At 46.0% G+C, this 17,703-nt stretch overlaps 1 protein-coding gene across 2 annotated transcripts in view; it reads left to right on the top strand.

The window, feature by feature from the left end:
- Positions 1-2,008: 2,008 nt before the first annotated feature.
- The window catches only part of CACNG5 (calcium voltage-gated channel auxiliary subunit gamma 5), a 29,883-nt gene continuing 14,188 nt past the window's right edge, over positions 2,009-17,703 (top strand). The window contains exon 1 of one of the 2 annotated variants that reach the window (XM_050920671.1): positions 2,009-2,246. The gene's annotated coding sequence lies outside the window, so the exon portion shown is untranslated. Of the gene's footprint in view, positions 2,247-3,311; positions 3,363-17,703 lie in introns of those variants that run through there. The other variant, XM_050920672.1, reaches the window with a different exon arrangement.

Genomic DNA, 17,703 nt, shown 5'->3' with positions numbered 1-17,703 from the left:
CTGGGAAATCTCTCTAGTGCCTGGTGGTGAAAGCTGCCAAACTGAATGTATCTTCAGTGCATTGACTCCATCACTATTTAATAAGGGCTCTTGCCTATGCCTGGCATTCTGCTGCCAAGGCTACTGAAATAGAAACATCTAAAGTCACAGTATTTAGATGCTGAGAGTCCTTTCAGAGAGTGATTTCTGCATTTAGAAATGTCAAACAAATCAAAAGCTTAATCCACTAGAGGCTTCATCCATATACTGATAATATTTGCTGTAGCCAGGCTGAAAGGACCTGCTGCACAATTACTGTAATTTATCCAGCTTGCTTAGAGATTGGAATTTAGCCTAAGAATCTCTGATACCAATACCACATCTTTTTAGACATATCCCAAGCACGTGGCCCAGTTGGCTGGATTCTATTCCTGGCTCTGCTATGGACCCTTTCTGTGACTTTGGGTGAGTCAATTAGCAACTCTGTGCCTCAGTGATTTTCAGAGGAGTTACTCTGAATGTGTCCCCTTCGCGCTCTCTCTCTCTGTCTCCCCTCTGTGTCCTGCCCCTGCACTCTTACCAATCTTAGTGCAAGCACCTTCTCCTCTGCAGCCCCTGAAATAGCTTGCTTGTGATTCTCCATCTCATTTTAAATCTCAACTGGAAGCTTCTTTTCTCTCCTAGAAGCTTTATGCCTCTCTGTTCCACTCCCCTCCTCCCTCCCCCCATTATCTGTGGTGGTTTTCCTTTGCATTTGTAACTGTGTATGTTTAACCCTATTATGTATCAGAGGGGTAGCCGTGTTAGTCTGGATCTGTAAAAGCAGCAAAGAATCCTGTGGCACCTTATAAACTAACAGACGTTTTGGAGCATGAGCTTTCGTGCGTGAATACCCACTTCATTGGATGCATGTAGTGGAAATTTCGTGGGTATTCACCCACAAAAGCTCATGCTCCAAAACGTCTGTTAGTCTATAAGGTGCCACAGGACTCTTTGCTGCTTTAACCCTATTATGCATTTTGGGGGCAGGCTGTGGGTGAAAGATGCTTTACCAGGAAAGTTGTGCTGTGTCTGCCTGCATCAAGTCAGAGGTGAGTTTCACCCCCACCTTTTTCCATGTGTCTTAGGGTATATCTATACTACAGCAGCACAGTGCTGCAGCTGGTTTACTTGTAATGTAGATGCTTTCTACATCCTTGGAAGGGGATTTTGTGTTGATGTGTAGTTAATGCATCTCAAGGAGAGGCAGTAGCTGGGTTGATGAAAGAATTCTTCTACCAGTCTAGCTGCATCTACGCACAGGGTTAGGTTGGCCTAACTGCATCACACGGGGTGGAAACTTTTTCACAGTCTTGAGTGACGAAGCTCGGTTGATCTAATTTTTAAGTGTAGACTTGGCCTTCTACACAATATCTTGAATAGCTCTGAAACCTGCAGGGTAAAAATACCCACTAACCAGGTTACAAAGGGAGACTCTCTTGCTGGCCTAAACAATTTCCTGCCACCAGCTGCAGGGCAGTGTTCATGAGCGGTTCAACAGCTGCAGGGTTCCGCCCCAGAAGTAGCTGCATCTGTGATGTGAGAAGTGGTCCCTGTATGGATAGTCGGGAAAGTCTTTCAGGATGGAAGGTGCTAGCGTGTACAGGCTGAGATTTCCAAGGAGCCCACGGGACTTCAGCACCTAAATTCCCTTGGGATCTGTAGAAGGGATAACGTCTCCATGTGTGTCCCTGCTCTGTGCTGTGTGTTCAGGGGAGCAGAGGGAAGGGCCGAGCCAAGCGCTCAGCTCACCAGCCAGGGAACGGCTGTATGGCTCCATGCAGCCTCCATAAATGCCTCCTCAGCGACTTTTCTGCAGTCGGTTGATCTTGGGGAGTTGTCAGATGCTGGCCCCAGTGGAGGGTGCGGGGAGGATGACCAGTGGGGGTCAGGGATTGCCCCCCCTCCTCCCGCAAGTACATGCCCCTAACACCATGTGATTCCTCTCTCCTCCTTCCCAAGCCTCCCTCCCCTGCAGCGGTGGAGGAAGGAGGATAAAGCCCGGCGCTGGAGCCGCAGAGAGCTCACACACGCCGCCTCTTTCCAGTGGCCGATCCCCCCAGCCCAGCCCGGCCCCGCTCCCCAGCGCTGCTGCGTCTGAGCGCGTCCTTCTCGCCCCTTGTGCGGAGCCTGGGAGCTGCCAGGGGCCCGGAGTCTTGTTAAGTTCCGTGGAGCTCAGATCACAACGGGGTGGGGGGATCGTGGGGGTCGCCTGCTGCAGTCCAAAGGTAAGAGCCGCTTTTCATTCTCTTAATCGCGAGGGGCGGAGGGGGTTGGCTGTGTGTGTGTTTGCGCGTGCAGGGGATGGAGAAAGGGCCATTGTGCAAACCCCCGTGCACACACAGATTTCATTGTCTGGAGGCAGAGGGTTTCGGCAGGAGGGGTGTTTGAAATGCACACACCGACCCATGCAGAAAATCCAAGCATAGGAACCCTCTGCCTCATGGTATTGGGAGATCAGCACTTGGGAGCTGTGCTTTGGGGAGAGCTCCCTGGTCTACCCTGGGAAGAAAATACTTCACACATCCCCTGGGCTCTTCTGCACAGGGCACTTTGGAGGGAGCTAGCGAATGAGGAGAGGAGAGACCTCCCCGCCTTGCGCTCAGCATTGCGGAGAATGGCACTTTATCACTGGGAACGCTGAGTCCATCCTTGAGGTTCAGTTATTTTGGGACTTGGTGTTGGAAATATTTCTTTTGGTTTGATGGTCCCGGGCAGTATCTCTGTGCTCTGCGGTGTGAGCAGAGTCCAGGCTGAAAGCGGATTCTGCTCCGCCTGCACAATATGCTTGTTCTTTTCCTCTTCCTGAGAAAGCCCAGACTCTTAATGGACACTGGGGGAAGCCTCACTAAAGCCACTTCCCTTTCTCTGCCCTTTGTCCAGTGCCCAGAGAGCAGCTGAATCAGGATATGTGTGTGTGGCACGGGGAGCTGACAGCTGGGGGGATAGAGATAGGAAGGGTGATGGCATGGAAAACTGAGGCATGTGAAGGAGGTTGAGGCAAAACCTGCAGTATCTACTACTCCAGTATGCAGAGGTGTGCAGGCCACCTTTTTGCCTCCCCTCTCCATGTGCCCATCTGACATAAGACTTCATCTGGACCATAGCTAACTGTGAAAACCAAATCCCCCTGGGAATAACTCTGGATCGCTGTGTTATAACAGGTGGCTTTTGTCCCCTCTGTTTCAGCCCTGCCAGTTTGGTGAGTGGGAAGGTGTTACCATGTGACACAGCACCAGGGACAGAGCAATGGGGGAAGGGTGTTAAGAAGCAGTATAAATGTAACACTGTGGGCAAGACAACAGCAGCGGAACCAAGGAACGACAGGCAGCTTCAGTGTGATGGTAACAAAGGCAGCGTTATAGAACATGGGCGGCTGGAGCATATCAAGAGTGTACAGGGCCCCTACAGGAAAACACTCGTTCGAGATTAGGTTTCTTCTGTGGCTTTGATAGCCATTAACTACTCCTGCAGATGAGATGCTAATTGTCATGTTAGCCACTGGTTGGCCAACCATTGTCTAGTAACTGCTAAATGCATTACCATTTCTTCTCATTCTCAGACGCGAGCTCATATTTAAAATACCCAGCTGTAAAATACTGCATCGAATAGGGCCAGGCTACAACAAGGAAGGTCAGGGGAATAGGTGGGGGGAGGAGCGATCACAATGGTATGTGATTTATGTTATGTACTTTGATGTGAAAGCCAGAAAGCTTAAAGACATTCATTTAAGGTAATTTACTGGGCTGTCCAGGAGGTGCAGCACTGGGCTGCATATCAAAGCTGATCTTACGTGAGCATAGGGCCTCCTATACCTGCCCATGAAAGTCAAACCCTTACGTGACCTAACTGTTTATTTCCTAATGTTTTTGGAGAAAAAATGATATAGTGAATTAATTCATTTTGAGGAAATTCTGTGTGTGATGCTGAAAGGGGTGTGATGATTGGATAAAGGCTATTGAAGTCTTATCTCATTAGCTGATAGTTTTCAGGATGCCTAAAGTATAAAGACTGAAGGTGTAGCTTGTTCTAACTGGTCTATGCACGGTGTTTGTATTGGTATAACTGTGTGTGTTGTTTTTTTTTTTAACTCATACTGATACAACCCCTCGTGTGGACAATGTGTATAAAATGCTTTACATTGCTATGTTTTATCCCCTTCCCTTTTGTACTGGTATAATTGCATCTGCACTAAGGGGTTGTACCACTTTAGCTATGCCATTATAGTTAAAGTGGTACGACTTGTGTGTGTGTACAAGACCATGTTTGAAAAGTCCTATGCCAACAAGGCAGTGTAGACTTTAACACAAGCTAAAGGTTAGGCTCTCCCCCACACTTTATCTCAACCAGTTTAACTTGTGTAACCAGCAGTGTGGGGTCTTAGCTGTACTGAATTGTCAAATGTGTCAGAATGCATTAGCGAATGCATTCTAACAACATACCTGTTAACCTAGTCTAGATAAGGCCAGAATACTGAAGTGCCTTCCAATCCTCAGAGTTGTCTTTTCTCTCTTAATTTTTAACAAAATGAGATGCTGGGTCCTAGTTAAAGAAGAGGTGATTTGTGATGAAATAGCATGTACGGCTTCTGAGGCTGCTTTCTTGTTTTTATGTTGTTTTTTTCCATCCAGCTGTAATTACTTCTTGGTAACTTCTTTTTTCCTTTTAGTTTTAACACTATCAAACAGATGTTCCAGCGCCTGGATTGTGCAGTCTTTTATCACACTAAACAGTTACAGTCTTCAGTGAGAATTTGACTGCAGGATTAGTCCCAAAAGAGAGATCGTTTGTGATTTAGACTGGTTAGGAGCTTTAACTCTTGTAGCCGTAGAATTACATTGATCCTGCAGGATGAATGCCGTTGAATAACACTGCGTTTCTGCTTAAAAAGAACAATGTGCTCCTTCCTGCAGTGTTAAATCCCTGGGACTATACAACTCTTCCCTCACTTGTTCAGCTGGTGTTGGTGGATCAGTTATTGGAATGTGCCAGTTAATAAACTCCCCCACTAAATTTTAAATCTGTTAATGAGTTTATTAGCTCTCTGCTTTTGTTTTTCTCATTCTTTCTCTGTCAGTAAGGACGTTCATTTGTACTTTCGTTTTCTGTATCCCAGTCTTATTGGCTTCAACTTGTTAAACTTGTAAAGTCGTTACAAGAAAATAGGAGTTGGTCAAGTGATTGATTTGGCGAACTCTGCTGACAAAACAATTTGCAATTTATACTGGGTTTCCTTGGCTAAGAACTTTGAGCCAGATTCTCAGCTTGAATGTAGATAAATTGTTGCACTCCGCTGAAGTCAATGGAGCTACAACAATCTATGCCAGCTGTCGATTGGGCCCCTTGGCTTTAGAATCTCAGTTCTGTCCTTCAATAAAGTCAGCCTGTGCTTCCCAAGCTTATTACATGGGAAGGGTATGCGTGTATTCGGTTGTTTTCCTGAGACATTGCCTGCTGGGGAGGAAAAAAGAGCTTCCAGATTCATTTAATCCCTGTAGACGCAGCAATGCTAACAATCAAAGCTTGTACTTTCCACCAACAGAAGTTGATCCAAAAAAAGATATTACGTCACCTATCTTGTCTCAGTGCTAACACTGATTCACAGCAGTAATGAAGTCTTGATATGAAAAAGTGAGGTGCAGTGGATATAAAAACCTACGGTACCCAGGAAAGTGAAAGGGTAACAGACAACATGCACTGCAGCTGGAGAGGATAATGCGAATTCAAGTGAGGCAACATGGAAAACACCTGATCTGCTTGTTAAATGAAGTATAAACAAAAATATTAGACTATGTGTTGCCATATGAACAAGTGAACTGAGACATGGAATCTGTCTTCTCTTCTGCAAACAGTGGTTATTAAAATCCACGGAAGGTATGGTGAGCTATAAAAACTGGTATTTTAGCCATCCTGTCAGTTAGCTAGAGGAGGATTTTGCATACAGAGGACTGCTAACTAGTTGTTCAACATTTTGAAAACTATCCACCCCTTAAGGTTGACATTTTTAGCATCTTTTGCAGCCACTTTTTTCAGACCCAGTGGAGACCCCTTTTTCTAACCTAAATACAATCGAACCGTTCTCCAGTGAGCAGCAATGGGGAACTTGTTTGCTTTGCATAGAGCTCTTGTCTGGTTTGCCATGACACTGCCCTCATTAATGCTAACCATCCATTCCCATGCCTTGCTGAGAGAGGTTTAGTGGTTCTCTCAATCAAAAAGCACAGTGAGGAAACGAAGTACCCCCAATTTTCGCAGGTGTGTTAAAAGCTAATTTTTCTTTTAGTCGCTATATACCTTTGTAAGGGGTAACAATGGGAAAGAATTATCTGACACTCTGAAGAAAGCCTTGCTGAAGGAATATTAACATATTAGACCTCTTTGGGTGAAGTGCCTTTTGTTTCCTTGTTTTCCTTTTGAATTCACAAAGAACATATTTTGGTTTAATTTTAACTAATGTGCTGCTGTTCAATAGCTAGTGGGCTGCTTCATGCTGTTGCAATATGACGTAGGTTGAACTCAAGTCCACTACAATCACTTTCTACATCAACTGTGCTCTAACGAGGTCAGGAGAATAATAGAATAGTTCCCAGGCCCACAGCAGGCAAGGGGTACAGACCGTTGTTGAAGAAGAGGATGAGAGAGTTGCTTTTTACTAATGACTATTCTTGCTTTCATCTTTTGGGGCAGGAACTGTCTTTTCTGTTCTGTATTTGGGCAGTGCCTAGCACAGTGTCCTAATACACGTCCGGGACTCCTAGGAACAACGAGAATACAAATAATAAGTAATAATAATAATCCACTGCCAGTTCCCCCAAGGAGCTGATATGGTAGTGAAGGATCTGCTGGGCAGAAGGGAGCCTGTAAGAGAGTGGACTCACCCCTGCGGCGCCTCCTGCTGATTTCTTCTGGGAATTAGCTTTCCAGCCTCCAGAGCGCCCTCTTCAGGCCAGTGATCTGCTACCGCTTGGCCCCCATGTCCCTCCCTGGACTCCGGTGCCCTGTTAGCTGAGGTGTTGCCCCCTGGCAGTAACCCCTTTCTCTCAGGGTCTCCCCTCCCCAGGAAACTCCCACCCACTATCCCTACTTCACCTCAGTACAAGGCTACTGCCAGTCATTGTCTAGCCCCCGCGCCCTGGGGCAGACTGCAGTATCAGCCACTCATCACTAGCAAGGCTGGGTTTGGATCTGCTGCCTTGGCCTACCCCTGGGCTGCCCTCTGCAACCCCCAGTACCTGTTGGCCTTATGCTAGGCCGCAGCCTGGAGCTTTCCCCAGCTCCTCTGCCTTTTCCCCAGCCCTGCTCCACTCAGGTATCCTGTCTCTAGCTCCCTGCAGCCAGGCCCTTCTCCCTCTACAGGCAGAGGGAGTCTGCCTGGGCCTCTGGCTCACAACTTTTTATAGGGGCCAGCTGGGCCTGATTGGGGCATGGTCCCGGCTGAGCCTACTTTCCCCCAATCAGCCCAGGCTTCTTGCCCCAGCCACAGCCCTCTCCTGGGCTGTTTCTAGCCCCGCAGAGCAGGGGTGGGTAACCACCCCACTAAAGAGCCTTGGTTGCATTCCCTTCCTTCCAGCCACACTCCTTACACAAATAGTGGGGCATGGCATAGGGACCACTGCACTGGGGGCTGGTCTGCCCTGGAAACTGACATCAACATAGCTACATCTCTCATGGGTGTGAAAAATCCATGCTCCTGAGAGACGTAGCTAAGCCAACCTCTAACTCCCAGGGTAGACTGCTATGGCCTCTCAGGGAGGTGAATTAGCTATGGTGATGGGAGAACCTGTCCCTTTGCTGTAGTGAGTGTCCATACTGAAGTGCAGCAGCTGCGCTGCTGCATCCTTTTAAATGTAGACATATCCTGGGGCGGCACCACTGCTGGTCCTTCCATAGCCAGTTAGAGCAGCTTTAGGGCTGCTTTGCACCAGCAGTGTAAATGCTCTCAGGAAGAAATTCCACCCATCTTTCTCATGCACATCTCTCCATTGACTTGAGTGAGAATATTTGCATGAGCAAGGTTTGGCCCTGGGGACTTTCTGGGATTGTTAAACATGCAGAATAAGGAATGCCCAGGTTCCCTAAGAGCCATTTCCTTTATCTGCCAGCGCGTGATGCGCAGCTGTTCAGCTTGATGGCCAGGAGTCAGACACGTTTTTATGTTTATTTCTCCCATTCCTTGTAGCTCTGCTGTAGCTGTTGAATATATTCATTGAGCTGAATGATTCCCCATCTGGCACAGTCCATACCAGGAAACTTGCAACTTCACCTTCAACTTTGGAATATAAGATAAGGAAGGGAAATAACTTATTGACCTACTGTAGAATTTGGCTACTATCTACATACGTGTACTGTACAGTGTAATACTTTTTGCCACAGAATTGACTGAAATAGAATAAATACTAAGAATCTTTTCATAACCCACACAAATAAGTTGTAAAGACATAAGTTTAGGGTGACCAGATGTCCCAATATTATCAGAGCCATCCCAATATTGGGGGCTTTGTCTTATATAGGACCCTGTTACTCCCCCCGTCCCTGTTTGTCATGCTTGCTGTCTGGTCACCACGCATACGTGCAGTGTTGATCCCTTGACTGCTTTGTCAGAGCTTCCCAGGTACAGTCTGTCCACTAGGTGTCAAGGTCCTGCTGCAAAAATGCATGTCCAAAGCCACAAGGTTACTTACATTCAATAAGGAGGTTGAACTATAATGTGGCATTCACAGAAGCAAACGAGAATTCATTAGTTGACACAGCCATTAGTTAAAAACCCAGGTGCTAGGAAGTAATCACCAATGATGAAAGGAAGAACAATTTGTCTCAAAACAGAGCCAAAACCAGCTGTTGCAGTCTTAGTTTTCCCCTGCACACCAGCTAGTTAGAGAGAGAGCGGGAGATGACATCCATAGTAAAAGCTAATTGTGCAATATTAAACATTCTTCTTCCAGTGGCCTTCAGCTCAGTGTGAAAAGCATTTTCTTTAACGAGTGAGTCCCCCCAGTTACATAGATGGCAAAAGTACTCGTGCCAAATTGTGTTCTTGTTGTATTGGGTTGGCGTGAAGTTTTACATAGTGGGTTCACCAGAAACTAGTTATCCATTGATCTCCTGAGGGTTTAGCATTGTGACTCAGCTGATGGAATAATATGTTGCTGTAGGGGAGAGAAGTGTGACCTCAGGTCAGGATTCTCATGTCTTTGGCAAGCAAGGGGAAGGGAGGTGAGCACGCTGTGTGTGCCAGTTGGCTAGCAGTGAACCATGTTGCAATCCACCTGCATGGCATGGAAGTGCTTGTACAGAGGGTCCTGCTGTCTAGTAGCTGTAGCGCTGGGATCTGGGAGGAGCATTCAGACAGAAAAGCACAAGATGGGGAAGTATCCTTCCATCAATGATTTGCACTTACAGGCCAGAGGAGGAGGAGGGAAATTCGTCAGCACAAGTGGGATTTAACTGGCCAGAGGAAGTATGTTTATCCAAGGAAAATAGAGAGCAGAGGTAGGGGCAAGTTTTCCTGGTGTGATGCCCAAAGAAACCATGTCCCATACCAGGCACTGCAGTAAAGGAGCAAGAAAAGGTCAGGCTTGCCAAATGTTCTCATCACTCTTTCTGCCGAAGCATCTGCCAGGTGTGTGAATGAGATCAGCCCTTGTGTGCCTACAGACAGCCAGAGGGATGGGAACAGTTTTTTCTTCGCTTCTCGCTGGGCTGGAATGATTTGTTCATGCTAGTTCAGCCACACAGTTTCTGATCAGCTTGGGTCCCCTCCTCTGCCCGCAGCCAGGAGCCTGAAAATTAGTTACCCTGAAAGGGCAGATTCTTCTGAAATATTCATATTCAGGTTGCGCCCAAAATGTGCTAGGTGTTTTCCAAGCACAAAGAGCAAAGGTCTGAGTGGTGACAGGCACACGCCATGCTAGTGCTAGGTGTCGAGGGTTTGCTTTTTAAAAACTGGGTTTATTTGTGTTATGAAAACTTGACGTTAGGGTTTCTTTGGTTTTGGTTTGCTTTGGAGTGGCACTTGTTGGGATTGACGTGAAGGAGGGTGATGGTGGGAAGGGGCGTGGGAAAGGAGAGGGGGATAGTTGGGAAGTGAGGCTGGGAAGTTGAAGGGGGCACTGATAGGGGACGGGATGAAGAAGGAACAACCAGTGGCAATAGAGCAGATAAGGAAAAGATGCTCAATGTTGAAGTATCAGAGCTGAATGAACGATGGTGTCAGGAGGCTGCAGAGGCTCTTCTGCTGCTCCTCATCTGGAGGGAGGGATACTGGGGCTTGGGTTAGGTCCCTCTGCCACCAATTCAGGGGACTGGAAGGCCTTAATTCACACCCTGCACCGTCATCTATATCCAGTGCTGGCTGTTCCCTGCAAATTCCTCTTGGATGCTGCTGTGGAAGATTCAAGGGTAGGGGGGCATGGCTTGTTTTCCCGTGCAGGTCCCTTGGGGTCTGGTGGGAAGGGTGGACAAAGGCCCTGTCCCTCTGTTGCAGATGGTGCTGTGTATTTTGGGGGATGCGAACATTTCCCAAGTCCACTGCCTGTTTTAATCATTATTTGCATCAGGGGCGCAGGTAAAGACCTCCACCAAGATTGAGGCTCCATTGTGCTAGGCCCGGAATAGATGGTCCCTGCTCCAAAGAGCTCACTCTATAAATAGATAAGACAGAGAAAGAGCTGAGGAGGAGCACAAAGAGGAGAAGTGGGTGTGGATGTGGGAGGTTAAGTTCTAGGATATAAAATTGTAGATGTGTTGGGAATGGCAACAGACTCCTCTGCATTTCTGCAAGGATTTTCCTGTTGTGTCTCCTGGGACATTAGCAATTCAGCCCAGGAGGTTGTAATGAATCTTGCTGAAGTCATAGGAAGCACAGAGTTTGAATACATCAAAAGAGCCGTGGTACATTCGTCTATCTATGCTTCAAAATCGCACTCAAACTGGATAACCGATGATGGCAGTTAGGATGCGTTCCAGTGAAAGTTAATTGGGGACATGAAGCAAAGCGAGAGGGAGGAATCCTCACCAAAGGATTAGTCTTGACCCCTGTCATAATCAGGATGATGTTACGGCTGGGTTTTTAGGGCTGCTATTCTACTGCCATCTGAGTGGCCCCAGACCCAGCTGCTTTAGTAAAGCCATAAGTAAACAAAGGTTGCACTTGGTTAGTTGATTTTAATGTAGCTGGCAAATGCCCAGGGGTTGCTAAGCTGCGTGTCTGAAGTGTTTATACCGAAGTCAGTCTCTGGTTTAATTCGGATACCATTTCCATGCTCAGTGAGTTTGTGGCAAGGCTGGTTTCTAAGTGGTGAAAAGAGATGTAATCTGCTGTTGGGCTGACTACTAACAGCAGCATCTGCAGGGTGCTGCTCCGTGGTAGTAATTGTCTTTAATAAGGCAGGTCTCTGAGTCCCTCTCTGCACACTCACAAGCTCTACAATGTACAGTCTGCAGCGCTCACTGCTCGGAGATGGATGGTGCTCTGGGGATTTCTTTTCAGGCTCATCTTGCTTTCTTTCACTTGTCACGAGGAAAAGGAAGCCCACTTTGCAAAATGGAATCCATGACAATGTTCCCAAGCAAGAGCTGCATGGAAACATTCAAGTGTGGGGAGAACCCCCTCTATTAATCAGAAGCTGCCCTGTTTTAAAACCTCTGCTACACAGACGTCTTTACTTGTGTGTGCTGCCTGGAATGTAAGAACCCTAGAGAGCAGGGAGGTGGAATTTCTAGTTCGGCTCTTGGGGTTGTTCCCTCCACCCTCACTTCTGCTTAACTTAACTCCAGCTCTCATGTCACTGTCTGTAGCTCCCTAGCTGCATCAAGCACTTAAAGAGAAGGGCCGATAGGGGAAATGTTGATCAAGAGCCTAATCCTCCACTTATCTCCAATGCATGTGCTACAGATCAGAATAATCTGGGAGCATGGAGAATCCTTCTCTCTGTGCCTTCTGTAATTAACATCCTTTAGCAATGAGTTATTGTTAGCCTACATTGGTAAAACTTTGTAGCACAGAGAAATTTCATGACTTAATGTCTAATTCGTGGTTTATACAGGGCTAAGATGGTTGGCACTGTAAGAGCATGTGGGATTTTTTTCATTTCTAGTTCAAACTAAAACGTCTTAAAAATATCTTGTGTGTCTGGATGCAGAAAAGATGTCCTGGTTTTTAATCTGTCACAATACATTTTACTATCCTGCTGGAAAAGTTATGAAAGGAGATTTTGTTTCTCTCTTTAAATACAAGAAATGCCTTAAATTTGTCAGTAACTTTGTGAGACTGAGGATGGATCTCGATCTCCAGTGACATGAATGATGATTTGCGCATCTTAAACCTCAAGATGACACCAGTAAAGTAGTAATGCCTGGCAAGTTTTTGTCTTAAATGCACCCTCTGTGATGGGTGCTATATAGACACACAGTGAGACACAATCTCTGCCCCAAAGTGCTTACAGTCTAAATAGACAAGTCAAAGGGTAGGAGGGGGCAGGCACAGAAAGATGAGTGACTTAGCAAAGGTTACACAGCAAGTTGGTGGCAGAGCTGGGAATAGAGCCCTGGTCTCCTGGCACCTAGTCCAGTGGGCAATCTGCTTCCATGTATGTTGATTTAGTCTCATGGGATTTTTATTGTCTTCATCTTTCTGGGATGTTGGTACCTCTTTTCTTATATTAACAATATTACTTCTGTACGAAAACAACTCAAAACAATGGTAACTTTGCCATTGAATTCAGTGGTAACAGGTCAAGCCCGGATATGTGATACGTCCTTCAGAGTTAAACCCTTCTCCCAATGCAGTCCCTTCCAAAACTCACTTCGCCTTAAATGAAAATGGAAGCTTGCCTTAAGTGTGTGCTTGTGCTACAGATTCACATTTGCAGTCAGTCCTAGTCAATTCTTGCTAGTTCTTGCTTATCCTTTGCCATTTTTTTACTATTAGTTTTTTCCTTAAAACTTCCTTAAAATATAATCCGTAGTGTCCCCCTTTGCAGAAATCAAGACAATTGTAACTTTTTGTTAGGCCTTTGATCTGGTAACTTTCAGCTCTGGCAAAACAAGGTTTACAACTTTGTCAGAGACAGGATACTTGAAACTAACAGCTTGCCTCATCGTCTTTCAGGCCTGTGCTTGGATGTTCTTATCCAGACCTCCGTGGTCTTCTTGTTTGCTTCCCCCTCTCCCCCATTAAGTTAGGTCAACGCAGTCCTACAGAAAATTCTAATAACCCACCATAGTTACACATTAACTTTACGTCACATGTTTACTGCCCATCAATAGCCATAGATTAATGTATAGCAATTCCACATCATCGCAAAGGCCATATAAGTACCATAGGTAGATAACTGACTCCGTCTGGTGCATACGGAAACGGGATCTCTCACTTAGCCAGGGCTCAAACCATTCTGTGCTCTGTAGATCAGCAACATCTTAAATTGCACCTGGAAGTCAGTACAAGTATGGTAATTTCATCCACTACCAGGTTAAATCAGAACTGACCTTGACGTGAAGGTGGCATGTCCAATTACCAATCCTCTAAACCATCTGCTCCTTTCCACTTTTCACTGAACTATTGTACATTCAGCGAGAGTGTGCTGCTTTCGGTGTCTCTGTATTAAAATTTAAAGCCTCCATTTGAGGCAGACATATGTGAGTGTGAGGTAACACAAAATGCTGAAGGCAAAATAGGATTGCTAGCTTGTTGGATTACTAGCAAGGGGGGAGGGATAGCTCAGTGGTTTGAGCATTAGCCTACTAAACCCGGGGTTGTGAGTTCAACCCTTGAGGGGGCCATTTGGGGAACTGGGGTAAAAATCTATCTGGGGATTGGTCCTGCTTTGAGCAGGGGGTTAGACTAGATGACCTCCTGAGGTCCCTTCCAACCCTGATGTTCTATGATTCTATGATTTAGAATATAAAAGGGAAAGTGCTGCCAGTATGATATAGTGCCATGAACAGAGGTCAGTGGACACGTATCCTAATCAGTAACACAGAGCAATGAGAATTCTGCAGCCTAGAGTGAAATTCACAATTGATTCTTCTCCCTCCAGGTTTATCTGCAGACTTCTACAGTGATGAATATTCCTCCTTTGTAAATCTTGCATCCAGAGCTGATTACGTATTAGCGTCTGGATTTTTGAATGATGCTGTTACTCGGGAATTCACAGAGTAGCACAGCAGGTAGATTAATATTGTATACAGGCTTTTGAATGCCTGGGTGCTGACTGCGTGGCATGAAAGGACTACCAAAAGAAAGGTGATGTTCCTTGTTAGTAATTAAAAGTTTATCTAACTAAACTTTGAATTAATAGGAAGTATTCAGAGGTCAGGGAGAACTTAGATCCTGCTTTTCTTTTGAATCAATTTGTTCAAATATTTCTATCAAACCACTCGGTCAGAGTCTCACTGTAACATGGACAGACAGCCTGCACCTCCCTTTCAGTTTCTCTGTTTTCTCAGCCCTTTATGTTTCTCATTTTAATCATTTTGACAGAGGCAACTGAGACTCATATGGTCTGGGACCTTCCTACCCAAGAGGCTACCTTTCTGTCTGTGCTCTGTCCCAATAGCTGCACGTCGGCTGGCTGCTTCTGCAGATTTGAACTTTTGAGAGCCAGACGCAAAGGCATTTGTTGTGGAGGGTCCTAGGCTTGCTGCCTTGGCCGATCCCCCGGAACCTGAGCTTTGCTGACCTTCAAAATGTGGTGGTTCTGCTTGCTGAGAGTAGGCAGGGTATGTTGAATATGAGCTTTCCAAGGTTATGTTTTGATCTAGCAACTAATATGTAAATGAGGTCTTGAAAATATGCACATGACCTAAAATGGCATCTATGCAAGCTATTGTCCTGTCCCCCCGACACATTATTTAGAAATTGCTAGGGCCATTGAAAGCCAGTCATAGCCATTGTACGGTGTGTTGTGAATGAGGCTGGGCCTTGTAGTCACCTCACTACAGAAGTTGCATGGGGTGTGTAGTGTACAGTGTAGGGAACCACCTGAAGAGGTAAAACAGTCTTCTGTTTAGGATGCGGGACTAGGATTCAGAAAACCTGGGTTCAGTGCCTGCCTCTGCCATAGTCACCCTATGTGACCTTAGGAATGTTGCTTACCCTTCCTGCACCTTTAAGTTGTCAAAATGAAGCACAGTGCAGTTTGTCAATCAAAAGGGGACTTTCACACACCAGAATGGAGTTTGTAGACTGACGCAGACATATACAGTCTTGTCACATTGCCGGTTCAGAGTGCTGGCAAGTGTGGCTTTTCCACCAGTCAGCACTGCTTGGAACTGGAGAGCAGCAGGGGGAGATTTTCAAAGGTGCAAAGGGCAGTAAAGTGCTCCCACCCTCTGGATGTCAATGGGAGCTGGGTCCCTAACTCCCATCTGTGCCTTTGAAAATCTCCCTGTTGACAGGTAAGAAGTTGGTTCCCTGCTTAAGAGTCCCTTTTATTTGCTGGGACAGGGCCAAATAGCTGAAAAGCCATCTTGGTGGGACACGCTGAGCCAGATCTTCCAAAGCACCCAGCGTGCTGGGTGTCACAATGAGAGTTTCTGGTTGCTGCGTACCTTCGAAAACCTGACTCTTATTTGGGTGTCTCACTGGAGCTGAGGTCTCTTGAAAACCCAGCCCAACAGAGACTAGAACTGTCTGGGTAGCTGTGGAGCCTCATCCTCCTGGTCTGTTCTGCCTCCGTTCTCTCAGTGGGGAGTGGGCTCAGAGCATCTTCATGTAGGTCAGTTGACCTTTGTTCTTTCCACTGGGCTGTAAGCTAAGATCTGGAGTAAGATGTGATACAAGGCAATCCATGGCAGTGTCTGCTCTCTTGTAGCATCATCCTGTTTGGGTCTGCATTGAGAAGGTGAGGAGTTGCCTGACCATGAGTCTGTCTGGCATTGTGCTGTGTCCACTGGTATCCTTGCTAATTGTCTTAAAGCAGTCGGACAAACTGGGACAGTGCTTCCATCGAGTCTGGACTCTCTGCAACTTTGCAAAGTTAAGTATGGAAAGATCCATTCTCCCTTGACCTATTTATCCTTGGCCTCTTGTATGGGCTGCATTGTGTCCTGAGGAGGAGACCTTTGTTCTTCAAAGCCCTTTATTTTTAGTCCAATGAAAAAGCTTTGCTGCAACTTAGTGGGGAGTTGGTCTCTCTTACCCCATCCTTGCACTCTCTTTCTGAACTTGCTAGCTGCTACCTGCTTCCCTACTGTTCTTCATGAACTTAAAAGCTCACTCAGTGGGTTTCACCTTCCTCTTTTCACTATGCTCTACTTGTTTCTCTTTATTTTCTCCTTAATCTCTGCCTTTGCTTTAGTTCCTCTCCTAATTCTAACTTTGTGTGTGTGGGCGCATTTACCTTATAGCCTCGATTCTCTCCTGCTCTCCCTGCCTTGCCCTAGCACTACGCTTTTGAAATCACACAACCAGGCCACCCCATTTGTCCTGCTGCATCCCAGTGTGTGTCCATAAATGAAACATTTTCTCTTGTCAACTGAGAGAACTTTCTCAGTGCTTCACTTTGCCACAAACAGCAGTAAACTGAAGACTGCATTCTAGCAAGTGGCTTCGGCACTAATAACTGTCATCTTCGCTTGATTTAGCTCAGCTCTTTCAACCGGGACCTGGGGTTGAAAGGAGAGTCGTTTGCCATTGGCATTTGAGGGCTTTAAAGCTTGGATCTGTTGCTGTGGTCAGTGTTGTTCAGCCAGTTGAAATACAGATTGATTTATTTTTCACAACCCACTTACATAGACAATGGTGATTGCTCTTGCTTTGGTCTCTCTCCTGCTGCTATAGAGAATTTGGTTCAGAGATCAGGTCCAGAAAATAATTTATTTTTGAGATCTTGGAGAAATGGGTAAGAATGTCAAGTAAGTCACTCGTGCGCTTTGATGAACAGCATTTGTAATGACACCAGTGTTCCGTTTCAAAGGTTTCTGAAGGGGTCTGTCGTGGAGAGGTACATGCACAATTATCATTGAAGTGTTATATGTATAAACCAGGAGAGAAAGCATTAAGACTGCAGATAACATTCCAGACTTTCTGTATTCGTCCCTGGACTGGTACCAAAAGAGTGTAGTGAGACTGAAGGAGCAGGGACAGTTCTAAGGATCAGGATCTCGCAAATCACCAGTGTTAAAAAATTAATTCTTCACATGATTTCACTGGAACCCCAACAATCTCCTTTCTTCAGTGGCACCATGGATTCATTTAGAGAGAGATTTTCAAAGGCATAAAGGACAACTGCCCAATTCCTACTGAAAGTCAAACCTATCTCCTGTTTGTACCTTTGAGAAATCCCCCTCTTACGAGCCATTCACAAGGCATAACAGCCATATTAGTATTGTATTACTGTAGCACCTCAGAGCCCAAAAAAAACCCTGTCCCTGAACCAAAGAACTTAAATAGAAAGATGTACACAGGGTGGGGAAAGGGGCAGAGTGAACATTGTGATGGTGGCACATGTCATGTTACTGCCTCTATGTATGTATGTATGTATTTATTTATTTATTGTGAGTTTGGGGGAGTTGGGCTAAGGGGGAGGAGAGAAGTGGGTAAGAGGGGCGATGCAGAGGTGAAGAGCCTGTGGGTGAGGCAGAAGGGGAGGGTTGGTGCAAACAGCTGATCAGCACAGTGCAGAGAGGATCCAGTCAGAACTGCAGAAAGTTCTCCAAGAGGCCTGCAGCTTCTGCCCCTGATGG

The sequence above is a fragment of the Gopherus flavomarginatus genome, chromosome 12, assembly GCF_025201925.1.
Source record: "Gopherus flavomarginatus isolate rGopFla2 chromosome 12, rGopFla2.mat.asm, whole genome shotgun sequence".
In the NCBI taxonomy this organism is placed as follows: Eukaryota; Metazoa; Chordata; order Testudines; family Testudinidae; genus Gopherus; species Gopherus flavomarginatus.
Note: the sequence above shows the minus strand (reverse complement) of the source record. Positions and strands in the feature narration are given on the sequence as shown.